The sequence below is a fragment of the Tamandua tetradactyla genome, chromosome 24 (genome assembly GCF_023851605.1).
Source record: "Tamandua tetradactyla isolate mTamTet1 chromosome 24, mTamTet1.pri, whole genome shotgun sequence".
Classification (NCBI taxonomy): domain Eukaryota; kingdom Metazoa; phylum Chordata; class Mammalia; order Pilosa; family Myrmecophagidae; genus Tamandua; species Tamandua tetradactyla.
The window spans coordinates 4,750,204-4,765,855 of record NC_135350.1 but is presented as its reverse complement, the minus strand read 5'-3'; the positions used below and the strand labels follow the sequence as shown (position 1 = coordinate 4,765,855).

The window sequence follows — 15,652 nt, the reverse complement described above, 5'->3', positions numbered from 1 at the left end:
CAGAATGAAAAAATTCAATCTTGTACCCTGCAGCAAAAATGATTACCAACCACCAGTCCATCTCGGAAAATAAAAATAACGACTGCACAATAGTGTTTTGGTAAGGAATCAGTTTTCTAAAAGGATAACTCAGGTCTTAAAATGCTATGTTGGTGTTCCTGTGAAATATTGTTAGATATGATTGATTTCCAGTAGCAAAAATATAGAATAACAATGTCATTTAATAACTATATGACTTTCAACAAATTACTTGCATGTGCCTTGGTTTACATCTCTGAATTGAAGTGCATATTATAATGGTATCTACTTCCTGTGGTTTTATGGAAGAGTTTAATCATTTAATAAATGTAAAATGCTTAGTAAAACACCAAGTAAAATTAAGCACTATTGAATATTTATACATATTATTGTTATTCTACTGCTATGGTTGTTCTTGATATTATGATTATAAATCCACTGAAGAATAAAAAGAGTTCCATTCTGACTCATCTTAAACTAATGAAGAAGATTTCACAAGTAATACTTTATTTCTTTATATCTTCTGAATTTCCTGTGAAATGAATGCAAATAGAAATGTACTAGCATTTCACATACTTTAGAAAATTCAGTTTACTCTAATCTCCCCCAACAACCAACAATGTGCATTCTAGATCTAATTTTATTTTCAAATAAAGAGACTGAGTTATAAAAATTAAGTAACAAACATTGTTTTAAAAATGAATTGTTTTTAAAAAATCATATTGAATCGTGGTTCCAAAAATGAAAAATTGCCTCTATTTGGCAAACAATAAATCTTGAAAATTACACAAAGGTTCTGGTTTTAAGCAACTAATGACATCAGGTTGGTACTTCTGCATGACAGAAAATTGCAAAGTGATAACTAATGTAACAGAAAAATAAACTTTAAAAAATGTTGAATATACAATTCATTACAGTTTCCTTAGTTTGATTCAGCAATCGTTATTAAAATCCCAGATGTATTTCAACAAGAATATGTTTCAGACTTTACAAAGTGTTTTGGTTTGCTAAAACTAACAGGATACAATACATCAGAAATGGGTTGTCAGTTTACGGTTCTTACACTGTGAAAAATGTCCATATTGAGTCATCAACCCAACGATATGATACTTTCGCTGAAGAGAGGCCATCAGCATCAGGGACACCTTTGTCACATGGGAAGGTGCATAGCCCGGCGTCTGCTGGCCCTCCTCTCTGGGTTTCATTGCTTTCAGCTTCTGCTTCAGTGGCTTCCTCTCTCAGCTCCTCCAGGGGCTTTTTCTCTCTAAGCTTTCTCAACCTTTTCTTTCCTCATAAAAGACTCCAGTAAAAGGATTAAGGCACACCTAGAATGGGGGTGGGGGGGTCACGTCTCAAACTGAAATAAGCTAACCGAAAGATCCTACCTACAACAGGCCTGTGCGTACAGGAATGAATTAAAAGAACATGATCTTTTCTGGGGTATATAACAGCTTCAGACCAGCACGCAAAGGTAAAAGTATATATAAAATATATCATTTAAAATATACATATATATATAACCCATACCATTTACACTCTCAAAAGGAGTGGGGTAGAAAGACAACGTTAAACAATGATCATAAATAGGTTCACATAGATTCAATTCAGATGGTGTAGCCAAAAATGCTTTCACCCACTTCCATAATATGTTTGATTTTCAGAACTTTTTGGATTTCAAAGTTGTAAACAGAAAGCTGTTTACTTGATTAAACTCATTAAATCAAATGAATTGATTTTTTTTAATTGGGAATGTTTGTTTTTGCCTCAGTCATTTCATTTTTTAAGCCCTCATATCCATATGCCTATGATGTAGAAATACAGTTTATGGCCTTAAAATCATCAATTTCCATGGCAATATGAAGCCAGCAGTTCTGGTTTCTTAATTCCCAGTCCTACTAATCAGCTAAAGAAGCCAGATTAGGATGCTTTACAGCACCATAAAGAACAAAAGTGACAGGAGCCATCACCCGACAACCTAAATCTATTTATCCTCCCATCTATCACCTCTCCAGATATCTGTCATCATGATTGTTTTTCTATTTATCCATCTATCTATACATTATCTGTCCACATCTTTTCATTTGAATGCTTAAATTATATCTAGACAGCCTAAAACTAAAACTTCCATTAATTCTACATTTGGATGTACGCACTCAGGGATTTTGTAAACACCCTGGAGAAGCACATCAAACACATGTGTTTTCATCATTTGAGGATTTCTTAACACAAGCGAGTACCTCAAATTGACCCATAAATCAAATTATAAATTGCGTAAAGCAAATGACAAATTTTACAAGAATACATTTTCTTATAAATAATTTTTCCCAGAAGCATATTAATATGTATCCTATAGCCCCCTAGAGTATTATGAGGTTGAAATTATGAAAAATGAGTTATGCTGTATACAACTAATCCTGAATCTTGTAGGTTGTTCTATCTTTGATCCTGGTACAATCTCAACACTCCTGGAGAGGAATAGTGAACAAAGTGCAAGCTATATATGCAGCACAGTCAACTCTTGTTTACCGTACCTGAACTTGTACCCAACTGCACTCATTCTTCGTTTGTAGTAGAAATCGAACCACAACAAAAGTCACACTGGTTTACCATAAAAATGCCTTTTTCAGTCAATCTGTTGTTTTGTTTATGGAGAGAAAGTAATTCATGTGTCATATATGTTAATAATATGAATGTGTCCAGATCTGCTGAATGTCAAAATAGAATAGAATATTCTTCCTCAGAAACATTTATTCAGGAAGCTTTTTTTGAAATATTCCATAAGTGTTAATATAAATATAATGTAAGTAAATATTAGTTTCTCAACCTCTGCCAATTGCCAGTTAGCACTCCTTTGAGAGGAGTCAGGCACAGGGTGACTTTTGAAGAGAGTGGGAGCTTTGGGCTCTAATCAAAATCACAGAAAATGCAAAGTAAGATAAGAATGGACTTCCAGACACATTGTAAAAGAAGGAATTTTTTTTTTCTCTAGAGGAAATATTGAATCTTTATACTTAAGATAACGCAGAAAGGTAAATAAATATGACTAAGAAAGCATCATGCAAGAACTATGTGTATATGATACCTACAAGTTCATTAATGGAAACCCTTTAGATCACTCAGTATTGTGCTGGATTGAAACTACTATGTGCCCCAGAAAATCATGTTTTATTCCTATTCCAATCTTGTGGGGTCAGCATTTCTTTTAATCCTGATTCAGCATCATAGGGTAGGGATTTTGACTAGATTACCTCCATAGAAATATGCCCAATTGTGGGTATGATCTTTTGTTTAGATGGAGATGTGACTTTACCCACTCAGAGTGGGTCTTGAATAGTTTAAATATTCAAATTACTCTTGAATAGAGTACTTTAGAAGGGGAAAATTTTTAGAGAAAATCCAGATTCAGAGACTTGGAGAACAGCTGCTTCAAAGCTGACAAAGACACAGATGTTTAGAGATGCCTGGAGCGGCAATAGAGCAGATGCCTTTACATGGTGAAAGCCCAGCAGGCATCACCATGTGCTTGCCCATGAAATGCTAAGTAAGCCAGCACCCAGAATTGTGTCCTGGTGGAGCTCAGGTAAGGCCCACAGAGGCTTAGAGAGGAAACCGTGCCATCAAAAGCTGGAGGCCACAGAACCAGGAACAAGGATCTGCAGATGCCACCCACATGCCTTCCCAGCTGATAGATGTGTTCCAGATGGCGTTAGCCTTTCTTGAGTGAAAGTAACCTCTTCTAGGTTCCTTAATTTGGACGTTTTCATGGCCTTATAATTGTAAACTTGTAACTATTAAATTCACTTTTTAAAAGCTGTTCTATTTCTGGTATATTTCATTCTGGCAGCTTTAACAAACTAATACAAGCATGTACCTAAAATTCCTCCCACATTCATATATATTTCAATGTTAAAGCACCTTGTCTTCCCCTGTGCCACACAGAGACCTAAATTCATCCCTAGCATTTCAATAAATAAAAATGAAAAATTTCACTTTCTGGGAAGAAACAAAGGGAAACATTTCTTTTCATTTTGATGCTCATAAATCCTGCTTTATACTGTAATTCTAATATATCCAAAGGCTACTACTGAAAATACTGTGACAAGGAGTCATACAAAAATACTTTGAAATCTCAAGAAAATTCTCATACTCTCAAAAGAATCATGTTGTCTAAATGGTTCCCTATTTCCTGTACTCATACTGGAGACTGCCGTGAAGGATGGATTTCTGGAAACAAGTAAATTAAAATGGAAAACAGAAATTATTGATTGCTACCATTTGATTATTATGGTTGTTTAGTACACATAGGCAATATATGATAACACAATCTTATTTTAATGATACTTGAAAAATTAACTAACATTTAGAAAATAGCATTATCTAATAATTAGTTGCTATTAGGCCATACTTGGAAGCATTTATAAGAACTAAAGGACTAGAATAAAAGTAGTACTAAGAAGGGTGCACAAAACTTCCCAAAGCTTCTGCAAATCTATGAAAGAAATGGCAATACCTATAATAGTAAACTAATATATAAAAACTGTAATGCTATATCAGTTAGAATCCAGAAGCAGAGAAAAGTGTTAAGAATACATAACTAGATATTTAATAAAAGAGATGGTTTGCACAAATATAGGAAGACTGAAAGAGTGAAAGCCCAATATTAGTAACTTCAAGACACAGAAACCAACCTCAAGTTGTGGAAACCCAAATACATGGGATTAATGAGGAGCATGGGATACAGAAAAGCACCCAACCCAGCCTGCAGAGCTGGTGCTGACACCCAGGAAGCAGCAGCTGTGACGCTGGTGCTCAGACTGTCTAAGCAAAGCATGACTATGGCATCTCAGAACATATTCAGGGAAACTCATGGTAAATGGTATCATGGAACCCAACACTGACTTTGTGGAATGAAAAAAGTAAACGAGGGTGCAGTCATCCCTGGACCCCCCAAAAAAGTTTATCACATCAATGAAGATATGGACTCCTTCAATACTTTTGGGAATTCAAGTTCTATGAGACACAAGAACTTAAAGTTAGATTCAGCACATATTAGGTCACTTAGCAATTTGGCAAGATGAGCCAGTTCAATGGAGTCATGAGGATGAAGATCCCATTGGAATGGATTGAGGAGAACACGGAAGATAGTAACAGGAAATGTTATTATACATAACCTTTTCAAGACATATCTAATTTGTGTTTACCCCAGACTGCCAAAGTGTTACCAAATCTTAAATGTATTTTTGATAACATTCGTGAAAATATTTTTATGATATTTCAAAATAATCATCAGATCACTAGCTATAACATGCAAGTTACCTTTCATTGATGCATTGTGCATTCTGGTCTTAAATATTTCCTCTTTCTCTACTTTCCAAAAATGATGTGATAGATTTAACAAGCACCAGATATGCGCTGGATTTTCAGAAAACTTTAAATCTTTAGACGTCATCCTTTTTTTTTTAACTGAATTTCTGTTTCATCTAATTCTCATTATAAACTCATAGAACTAAACTACACACATGTGCAAACATATACTCAATATGTACATATATACACCCATATGTCTATACCCATCTAGATACATGCATAAATACATCATATATATGTATATACCTGTATATATGTGTTTGGGTTTACTAAAGCTGCCAGAATGCAGTATACCAGAAATGGGTTGGCTTTTTTTACAATGGGTATTTATTAACCTACAGCTTACAGTTGTTAGGCCATGAAAATGTACCAACTCAAGGCATAAAACAGGATGATACCTGGACTCTAAATATAAGTTGCCGGCATCCAGTATGCCTCTGTCCCGTGGGAAGTTACGGGGCTGGTATCTGCTGGTCCTTCTCTCCTGAATTTCATTGATTTCAGCTTCTAGCTTCAGTGGCTTCCTTTCTGTCTTCTGTGCATCCCTTCTCAGCTTCTCTAAGTCTTTTTCTCTGTGAGTTTCTCTGAATTTCATCTCTTAGCTTCTACATGTGTTTTATCCTATTATAAAAGACCCCAGTAACAGGATTAAGGCCCATCTTGAGTGAGGTGGGTCACATCTCAATTGAAGTAAACCAATCAAAAGATTTCACCCACAACAGGTCTGCACCCACAGGAATGGATTAAAAGAGCATGACCTTTCTGGGTTACCTAACAGGTTCCAATCACCACAATGTGCATATCTGTGTATGTGTGTATGTGTAAGTGCATGAACACATGTAGAGAGTTAGAGATTCCTTTAACTACCACACCATGAAGAAAAAAATCAAATCAAGTTTTAATCTATTTAATTTTCCTGTGCATAACATTAATATATAATAAAATGTTTTGTTAGCACTATTTAAAATGTCTCATTTCACTATATTTTCAGAGTTTTATTTTTTAATGCAATTGCCTATTGACATAAAATAAATATTTTGAATGTCACTATCCATTCTACAATACAATAGAAGCTACAGTCCATTGTTTAAACTTATGCTTTAGTATTCTAATGCAAGATATAACACCAATGAGTGGGAAATGCCTGATAAAATTGTTTGGGTAGGGGAGAGAAGAGAGAGAAAGGGGTCTGAAAGAAGGCATAAGGAAAACTTCGGGGCACTCCTAGGGCATTTTTCAGTGATAAAGGACTTCAATAACAGTAAATGACAGTCACCAGGAGTGAGTGTCTCCAGGAATCATGGGTGTCTCCATTACCTGAACCAGCTCGAATCCACTTACTCTGGCTAGAAGCATATGTCCTTGTGATAACAAACACATGCAAAGTGAAAGGAAATCTGACTAATCCTTTAAGCCTCCCTATAAAAAAGAAATAAATGAAAGTCAAGGAGTCCTTTAGCTACTTTCAGAGGAAAAGTCAACCTCATTAGATGAAAATAAATTAAGCTTAATTCTTCAAATATTTATTGAGCACTTAATACATTCTAGATACTGTGGTAAAAAGTAGACATAAAATGACAAATAACACATCAAGGGGAGATTTGTATTAAGAGCTCAAATGTCAGTCTAGCACCATATGCAGATGCCGCTTAGAGGAGCAGGGAGTCCAGTGGTAACTTGAAGCAAGCACAGTGGTGGAGAGTGCTGTGGCCTCCAAAAGGCACCTAATGGCAGTTCAGAGGTGAGCATCTCTGGAGTAAGCAACATATATCATACTTCCGCAGAGCCTTGAAGCATTGTTTGGAAGCAAGAGTCTTGCTGCCATGTGAGTTACAGTGTGAGTCGGTACACACAGTGTACTTCAGTGTGAGTCAGTACACACAGTGTACTTCAGTGTGAAGTGGTACACACCACAGTGTACTTCAGTGTGAGCGGTACACACCACAGTGTACTTCAGTGTGAGTCGGTACACACAGTGTACTTCAGTGTGAGTTGGTACACACAGTGTACTTCAGTGTGAGCGGTACACACCACAGTGTACTTCAGTGTGAGTCGGCACACACAGTGTACTTCAGTGTGAGTCGGTACACACAGTGTACTTCAGTGTGAGTCGGTACACACAGTGTACTTCAGTGTGAAGCGGTACACACAGTGTACTTCAGTGTGAGCGGTACACACCACAGTGTACTTCAGTGTGAGTCGGTACACACAGTGTACTTCAGTGTGAGCGGTACACACCACAGTGTACTTCAGTGTGAGTCGGTACAGACAGTGTACTTCAGTGTGGGGCGGTACACACAGTGTACTTCAGTGTGAAGCGGTACACACCACAGTGTACTTCAGTGTGAGCCGGCACACAGTGCACTTCAGTGTGAGCCGGTACACACAGTGTACTTCAGTGTGAGTCGGTACACACAGTGTACTTCAGTGTGAGTCGACACACACAGTGTACTTCAGTGTGAGCCAATACACACAGTGCACTTCAGTGTGAGTCGGCACACAGTGCACTTCAGTGTGAGCCGGCACACACAGTGCACTTCAGTGTGAGTCGGCACACAGTGCACTTCAGTGTGAGTTGACACACACAGTGCACTTCAGTGTGAGTCAGCACACAGTGCACTTCAGTGTGAGTCGGCACACACAGTGTACTTCAGTGTGAGCGGTACACACCACAGTGTACTTCAGTGTGAGCGGTACACACCACAGTGTACTTCAGTGTGAGTCGGTACACACAGTGTACTTCAGTGTGAGTTGGTACACACAGTGTACTTCAGTGTGAGCGGTACACACCACAGTGTACTTCAGTGTGAGTCGGCACACACAGTGTACTTCAGTGTGAGTCGGTACACACAGTGTACTTCAGTGTGAGTCGGTACACACAGTGTACTTCAGTGTGAAGCGGTACACACAGTGTACTTCAGTGTGAGCGGTACACACCACAGTGTACTTCAGTGTGAGTCGGTACACACAGTGTACTTCAGTGTGAGCGGTACACACCACAGTGTACTTCAGTGTGAGTCGGTACAGACAGTGTACTTCAGTGTGGGGCGGTACACACAGTGTACTTCAGTGTGAAGCGGTACACACCACAGTGTACTTCAGTGTGAGCCGGCACACAGTGCACTTCAGTGTGAGCCGGTACACACAGTGTACTTCAGTGTGAGTCGGTACACACAGTGTACTTCAGTGTGAGTCGACACACACAGTGTACTTCAGTGTGAGCCAATACACACAGTGCACTTCAGTGTGAGTCGGCACACAGTGCACTTCAGTGTGAGCCGGCACACACAGTGCACTTCAGTGTGAGTCGGCACACAGTGCACTTCAGTGTGAGTTGACACACACAGTGCACTTCAGTGTGAGTCAGCACACAGTGCACTTCAGTGTGAGTCGGCACACACAGTGTACTTCAGTGTGAGCGGTACACACCACAGTGTACTTCAGTGTGAGCGGTACACACCACAGTGTACTTCAGTGTGAGTCGGTACACACAGTGTACTTCAGTGTGAGCGGTACACACCACAGTGTACTTCAGTGTGAGTCGGTACAGACAGTGTACTTCAGTGTGGGGCGGTACACACAGTGTACTTCAGTGTGAGTCGGTACACACAGTGTACTTCAGTGTGAGTCGACACACACAGTGTACTTCAGTGTGAGCCAATACACACAGTGCACTTCAGTGTGAGTCGGCACACAGTGCACTTCAGTGTGAGTTGACACACACAGTGCACTTCAGTGTGAGTCGGCACACAGTGCACTTCAGTGTGAGCCGGCACACACAGTGTACTTCGGTGTGAAGCGGTACACACCACAGTGTACTTCAGTGTGAGTCGGCACACACAGTGTACTTCAGTGTGGGGCGGCACACACAGTGCACTTCAGTGTGAGTCGGCACACACAGTGCACTTCAGTGCGAGGCGGCACACAGTGCACTTCAGTGTGAGCCGACACACACAGTGCACTTCAGTGTGAGTCGACACACACAGTGCACTTCAGTGTGAGCCGGTACACACAGTGCACTTCAGTGCGAGTCGGCACACAGTGCACTTCAGTGTGAGCCGGTACACACAGTGCACTTCAGTGTGAGTCTGGGTAGCAGCAGTAGTGGTGGAAATGGCACAAGCTTAAAAGGACCATCACATGCTGACCTGTAACACAGTGGGGATGCCAGCAGAAAGAACTGTTCAGACCTGCTTGTGAGTCTGTGTGATATAAAATGCTAAAGAGAGGAAGGAAACTGAATTCACACAGATGGGGAGTTTGACAATTCTTCACTTTTCTGTGGGAATGACATATGCCTAGACTGATAGAACCAAGGGAAGGCTACAGCAATGATTAAGACACCAAGTCATATCATATGGAATATTTTGAAAAACAAAGCTCAATGTGCATAATTAACCAAAACACAGGAAAATTTATGGTTTAATGTATGATTGTTTTTGAAATAATTGTTAGCAAGAACATATTATAAACTAGAAATGGAATCCCTGTTACTTATGCAAATTTTATATGAAATACTGAGAAAGCTATCTTAACTAATCTTGGGGCCCTTGAAGGAAGCATCTTTTATTATATTATTTTATTAACTTGATGCAAGATAATTCTTATGTGTGTAACTAAACCCTTAAATAATTCGCTCAGCTGAGTTGCTCTTTGGAATTTAACATTATTAAAAAAGTGCACTTGATGCCACTTTTAGTCTTTGGAGAGAAGAAATTGTCCCTGGGTCAAGGCCAGGTGTTAAGAAATAATTGGTTTTGGCAGAAAAAATCTATATCAGCATGGCAGGGTGTTCTCCATTGGGGTGTATGGTTTCAGGATGACTTCCAACTCATTCACCAGCATTTCAAATACACAGTCCTGCTGGCCAGCATCATGCATCTTGTGAAGTTGCATGGATTTTTTTCTGCTTCTTGGGGAAATGCTACTTATTCACATCTGTTTTCAAGATTATGAATGAAAAACCTTGTCTTTTGCAGTACTACATGATACACTGTGAAATCTGTCTTTCTTTCATAGAGTGGCATTACTCATTCTTGTTTTTTTTCTTTTTTTAATTCATACTGGCTGCCTAGTAGGTGTTTTTTCTTAATTATGCCTAAAATACAGATAATTGGTACCAATTTGGAATTTTTTACATAAATTCACACTATAATATTGACTCAAAACTAACTTACACTAATTGCTCTAAATTCAATGCACTAAAACAGCAGGGGAGAAAAAACTTATCTTGTTACTTGACTCCATGCCTTTGTGCTTATAAAAATGATTTTACAATATTGGAAAGCTCAGAAAAAGATCTTTTTTTCTATAATAACATCAGTTTCATAAACTAAAAGTATTTATTTTACAAAATAATGTTGCTTATATACTAAATATTTAATCATCTCTGCTTATTTAATAGGAGAGTTTTAGATTACTAAAATGATCATGGCTTCCACATTCATAATTTAATTTCTAGTTAATTTTCACTTGAAAAACCTAAAAACATTGAAAAAGAGAAAGAAATGCTGCCCAAATGAAATATATGGCTTTGCTGAAGGATTAATCCACAACAAAAATAATTATTGAGATACAATTATCCACAAATAATTAAGGATTCATGTCTTCCATTTTATTAGACTTTTGATGTACCCATGTATTATCAAGTAATAAAGACATATTTTAATGATTAGAAAATGTGTATGCCTGAGAATATAAAAAATCCATTAAATGTAATATATCATTATACGGATAGTATCTAGACTTTTTATTTAGCTTTCTTCTCTGGATCTAAATCATTGGAATACCATTCATTTCTCAATAGATCAAATATTCAGGGATATTCAAGCTAGTTTTGATCCCTGCTCTCAGCCTCTGCATATGGATATCATTAAAATTGCCATTTTGTTTTAAATTGTGCACTTCCTTGCCTCTTTTCTTCACTGTACTATAACCTGCTCAAGACTAGAAGTCATTTGTTTCTAACATTTGTCACAGTATCAAGCATATGAAGACAACATAGTAAAAGTTTATAGAACTAAAGGTAGCTGAACATATTCATTTATAAAATTCTTGTTCTTTTTCCCCAATAAACATTAGATTTCTACTGGGAATTTTCAACAAACATAGCTTCCCATTGCATAAGCCTGACTTTCACTGATTATAGAAATTAGATTATTTGCCAGTCAAGGAAGTAGGTTTCATTGGGATTTAGAAAGAGAGAGACATTATAAAATTACAAAGATTTGTGTTCCAATGATTTCCTATGGATATTATTTATAATTTTATGCATTTAGCAATAAGTAAATTGGCATATGGTTCATTATTCTTCATGGGCTACTCCTTATATGGTCAATATCAGGCCACACACTATGAGGCAGCAATTTTATATTTCATTATATATTCAAAATTTCTATAGCACATAGTGTGTAGCCTTTTATAAGTCTCAAATTTAGATTCGTATTGACTATGCCTGTATAGAAGAATAATTCAAGTCAGAAAATATTGAATCCATCCAATGCTATGTTCAACCATGCAAATGCAAGTTAAAGAGACAGGCTTTTTTATCACTATATACAAATTAGTAGTGAAAGCAACTAATTATCAGGGAATTATAATACAGGTGATAAGCAATATGTTTGGGGAATGGGAGAAAATGCATCAGTCTGGTGTGGTTTAAGGAAGGTATCTTCAAAGAAATTATGTCTTTGCTGAGAACTAAAGGATAGTGAGGAATCAGCCATTTTAAGCAGTGGATGATAGTTTTATAGAGGGAGAACTGCTCATGGAAAACTTTAAAACAAGAGAATGACATTATCAAACTTATATTTAAGAACATATCACTAGTTACAGCCATCAACCATTTGGTGGACCATTATCTGAGGGGGGGTCACTGTCACTACCTCCACCACGGAGCTCATCATCATCCTCGAAAAGACCATGGGTTCTTTAACTGGAAGTGGCACAGAAATTCCTGGAGCTTGGAGAACCTGCCCATTTTCCTTGTGGCGCTGTCCAGACTGCTGGCAAATCCAGGAAACAAGTTGTCAGAGTTGAAGCCAGTCTACAAATCAAGAACTCTCTGACCTTTAAGGATCTAGACATCAAGGAACAATATCAGTAAATATGGCTTGCTATTCATACTAATGTTCAACAGGAAGTCAAAAATCTTTTGCAAACTTTGTGCACAGAAACTTACCAGCCAAGTTCTACCTCACATGTGTGGTTAATATTGTTTGTGCACAGATCCCAGTGAACCAATGGCCAGAACTAATTCCTCAACTGGGGACCAATATCACAAACCCCAAAGGCACAGAGTTCATGAAGGAGTCAACATTGGAAGCTATTGGCTGCACTTGTCAAGCTACAGATCCAGAGCAGCTATATGAGAAACCCAGTGAGATTCTGACTGCCCTAATCCAGAAGATGAGGAAAGAAGAGTCTAGTAATAATGTGAAGTCAGTGGCTACTAATGCTGTCTTGAACTTATTGGAATTCACTAAAGCAAATTTTGCAAGTCTGAAAGGTACTTTATTATGCAGTTGGTATGTGAAGCTATATAGTGTCCAGATACAAGATATAATGAATGGCTTCATTATAGACTCTGGTAAAGCCAATGTCCTTGTAATATCAGTACATGGAGACATACATGGATCCCTTTCTTTATACAATCACAGTTGAAGCAATGAAAAGTGACAATGATGAGGTGGCCCTACAAGGAATAGAATTCTGACCTAATGTCTGTGATGAGGCAATAGATTTGGCCATTAAGGATTCAGAGGCAGCAAAACAAGGATGGCCCCCTGAGCACATCAGCACATTTCATGCCAAAGGAGCACTATAGTACCTGGTTCCAAACCTCACTCACTAACTAAACAGGATGAAAATAATGATGATGATGATAACTGAAACTCTTACGAAGCAGCAGGGATATGTCTCATGCTTCTGGCTACCTTCTATGATGAGATGACATTGTCCCAGTCCCTCATGCCCTACCCTTCAATTAAGAACATATCAAGAACCTTGATTAGCAACACTAGGATATGGTTTATGGCATTTACCTTTATTTTGGAAGGACCAGAGCCTAATCAGTTCAAACCACTAGTTATACAGGCTAGGACCACCTAAAGACCCCAGTGTAGTTCAAAATACAACTGCATGGACTGCGGGCAGAATTTGTGAACTGCATTCTGAAGCTACACTAAATGATGTGTACTTGACTTCAATATCGCAATGCCTGATTGAGGGCCTCAGTGTTGAACTGAAAGTGCTTCAAATGCATGATGGGCTTTCTCTAATCTAACTGAAGCTGCTTATGAAACAGCAGATGTAGCTCATGATCAGGAAGAACCAACTACCTATTGCCTATCCTCTTCCTTTGAACTTTTAGCTCTTAGAGAAAACAGACAGAATTGATGGACTCCAGACCAATCTGAGGGGTGCTGCATATGAATTTTTGTTGGAAATTGTGAAAAATAGTGCCAAGAATTGTTACTATGTGGTTCAAAAACCAACTCTGTTCATTGTGGAATGACTCCATGTGAAGCACTTTGAGTCACATATCGAGAGTCACATACCCAAAGTCACATATCCAGAGTACATCCAATAGGATCCAGTTTAATGACTTTCAATCTTTACTTTGCATAACTCTTCAGAATGTTCTTTGGAAAGTGCAGCATCAAGATGTCTGCATATGTCTGATGTTGTCCTGGCCTCCTTGTTAAGGATTTCCAAAGCACAGTTGGGCTGGAGGATGCCGTGATGGCAGTCAGCACAATTGAGGGATGAATTCCTAAAGTACATGAAGGCCCTTCCTGGGCATTGAACTGAAAAATTAAGCTGAGTATGAGGTTTCTTTGGTGGCTGTGGGCTAGTTGCTAAAGATGAGGATTATACAGGTGGAGTGTTAGTATATACTACTGGGCTGATAAAGTATTTATGCACAGCATGTGGGAAAGAAGTATTGAAACTGGTAGAACCTGAGCCCATGATCCATGCATTATTAGCTGAAGGACAGAAATGGAAGACTAACAAAGCAAAACTCTTGCTACTTGGGCAACAAAAGAATTTAGGAAACCACGAAGAACCACGCTTCATCTGTTACCATTGGGATTATAACCTGAGACACCGCCCCCCTACTGAAAATATCCAATTTTTTAAAAAACTCAGAAGTGAGGAGTGTGCACAGATGCTGAGTTTGAGAATGAGAGGATTGAGTGAGTGAGGCTTGAAAACATAGGACGCTGAAAATCTGCCACAGCAACAACAGCAGCCACCAAGAGCCCTCAAGAGCCATGCTGTTATCAGCTAAGTAAGCAAGACTTCATAGGAAACCATAACATTGGCTGTCTTGCAAAACAGAAAAATGATGGCTTTACCTGCTTTAAAAAGAAAAAGAAAACCATCTTGCATTAGTTATGGTTCTCTAGAGAAACAGAATCAACAGGGAACACTTGCAAATATAAAATTTATAAAAGTGTCTCACGTGACCATGGGAATACAGAGTCCAAAATCTGCAGGGCAGGCTGTGAAGCCAACGACTCCGATGGAGGGTCTGGATGAACTCCGACGGAGAGGCTCGCCAGCCAAAGCAGGAATGGGGCCTGTCTCCTCTGAGTTCGCCTTAAAAGGCTTCCTGTGATTAGATTTAGCATCACTAATTGTAGAAGACACTCCCCTTTGGCTGCTTACAATTGGAAACAGCTGTGGATGCAGCTGATGTGATCATGACCCAATCCTATGAAATGTCCTCATTGCAACAGACAGGCCAGTACTTGCCCAATCAGATAAACAGCCACCACAACTTGGCCAAGTTGACACATGTCCCTAACCATGACAGTACACCCCTTGTCAACTTGGCACCTATATATATATATATATATATATATATATATATATATATATCACCTTAAACTATACTTAATTTCCAAATGAAAACAAATAAGTACACATTTTTTTCTCTTTTACCTGACAATACTCAACTGTCCTGCATATAACTGGAAACACATTAAATCTCTCCAGAATAGGGTGCAAATCCTTAGGCAACATTCATTCTTCAACTTGGTATCTTACAACTTAAACAGTATAACATGAACAAAACAGCATTACAGTCCTCATTTCTGTAACTGATCATGTGGTCAAAGTTCATATTTATCACTACCTTCTTCCACTACCATTCCATGTTCCCTTTACCATCAGCAAGCACTTCAGCTGGCCATAGTTCTTTGCCTGGTGGGGTGACCCAAACCTTCATTCCTGAAGTTTCAGAGCCATTAGTAGTCCTGCC

The 15,652-nt window shown here is 38.4% G+C and overlaps 1 pseudogene; it reads left to right on the top strand.

Moving 5' to 3' along the window:
* The first annotated feature begins 12,687 nt into the window (after window positions 1–12,687).
* On the top strand, window positions 12,688–14,240 carry LOC143668562 (importin subunit beta-1-like; annotated as a pseudogene).
* Window positions 14,241–15,652: the final 1,412 nt, after the last annotated feature.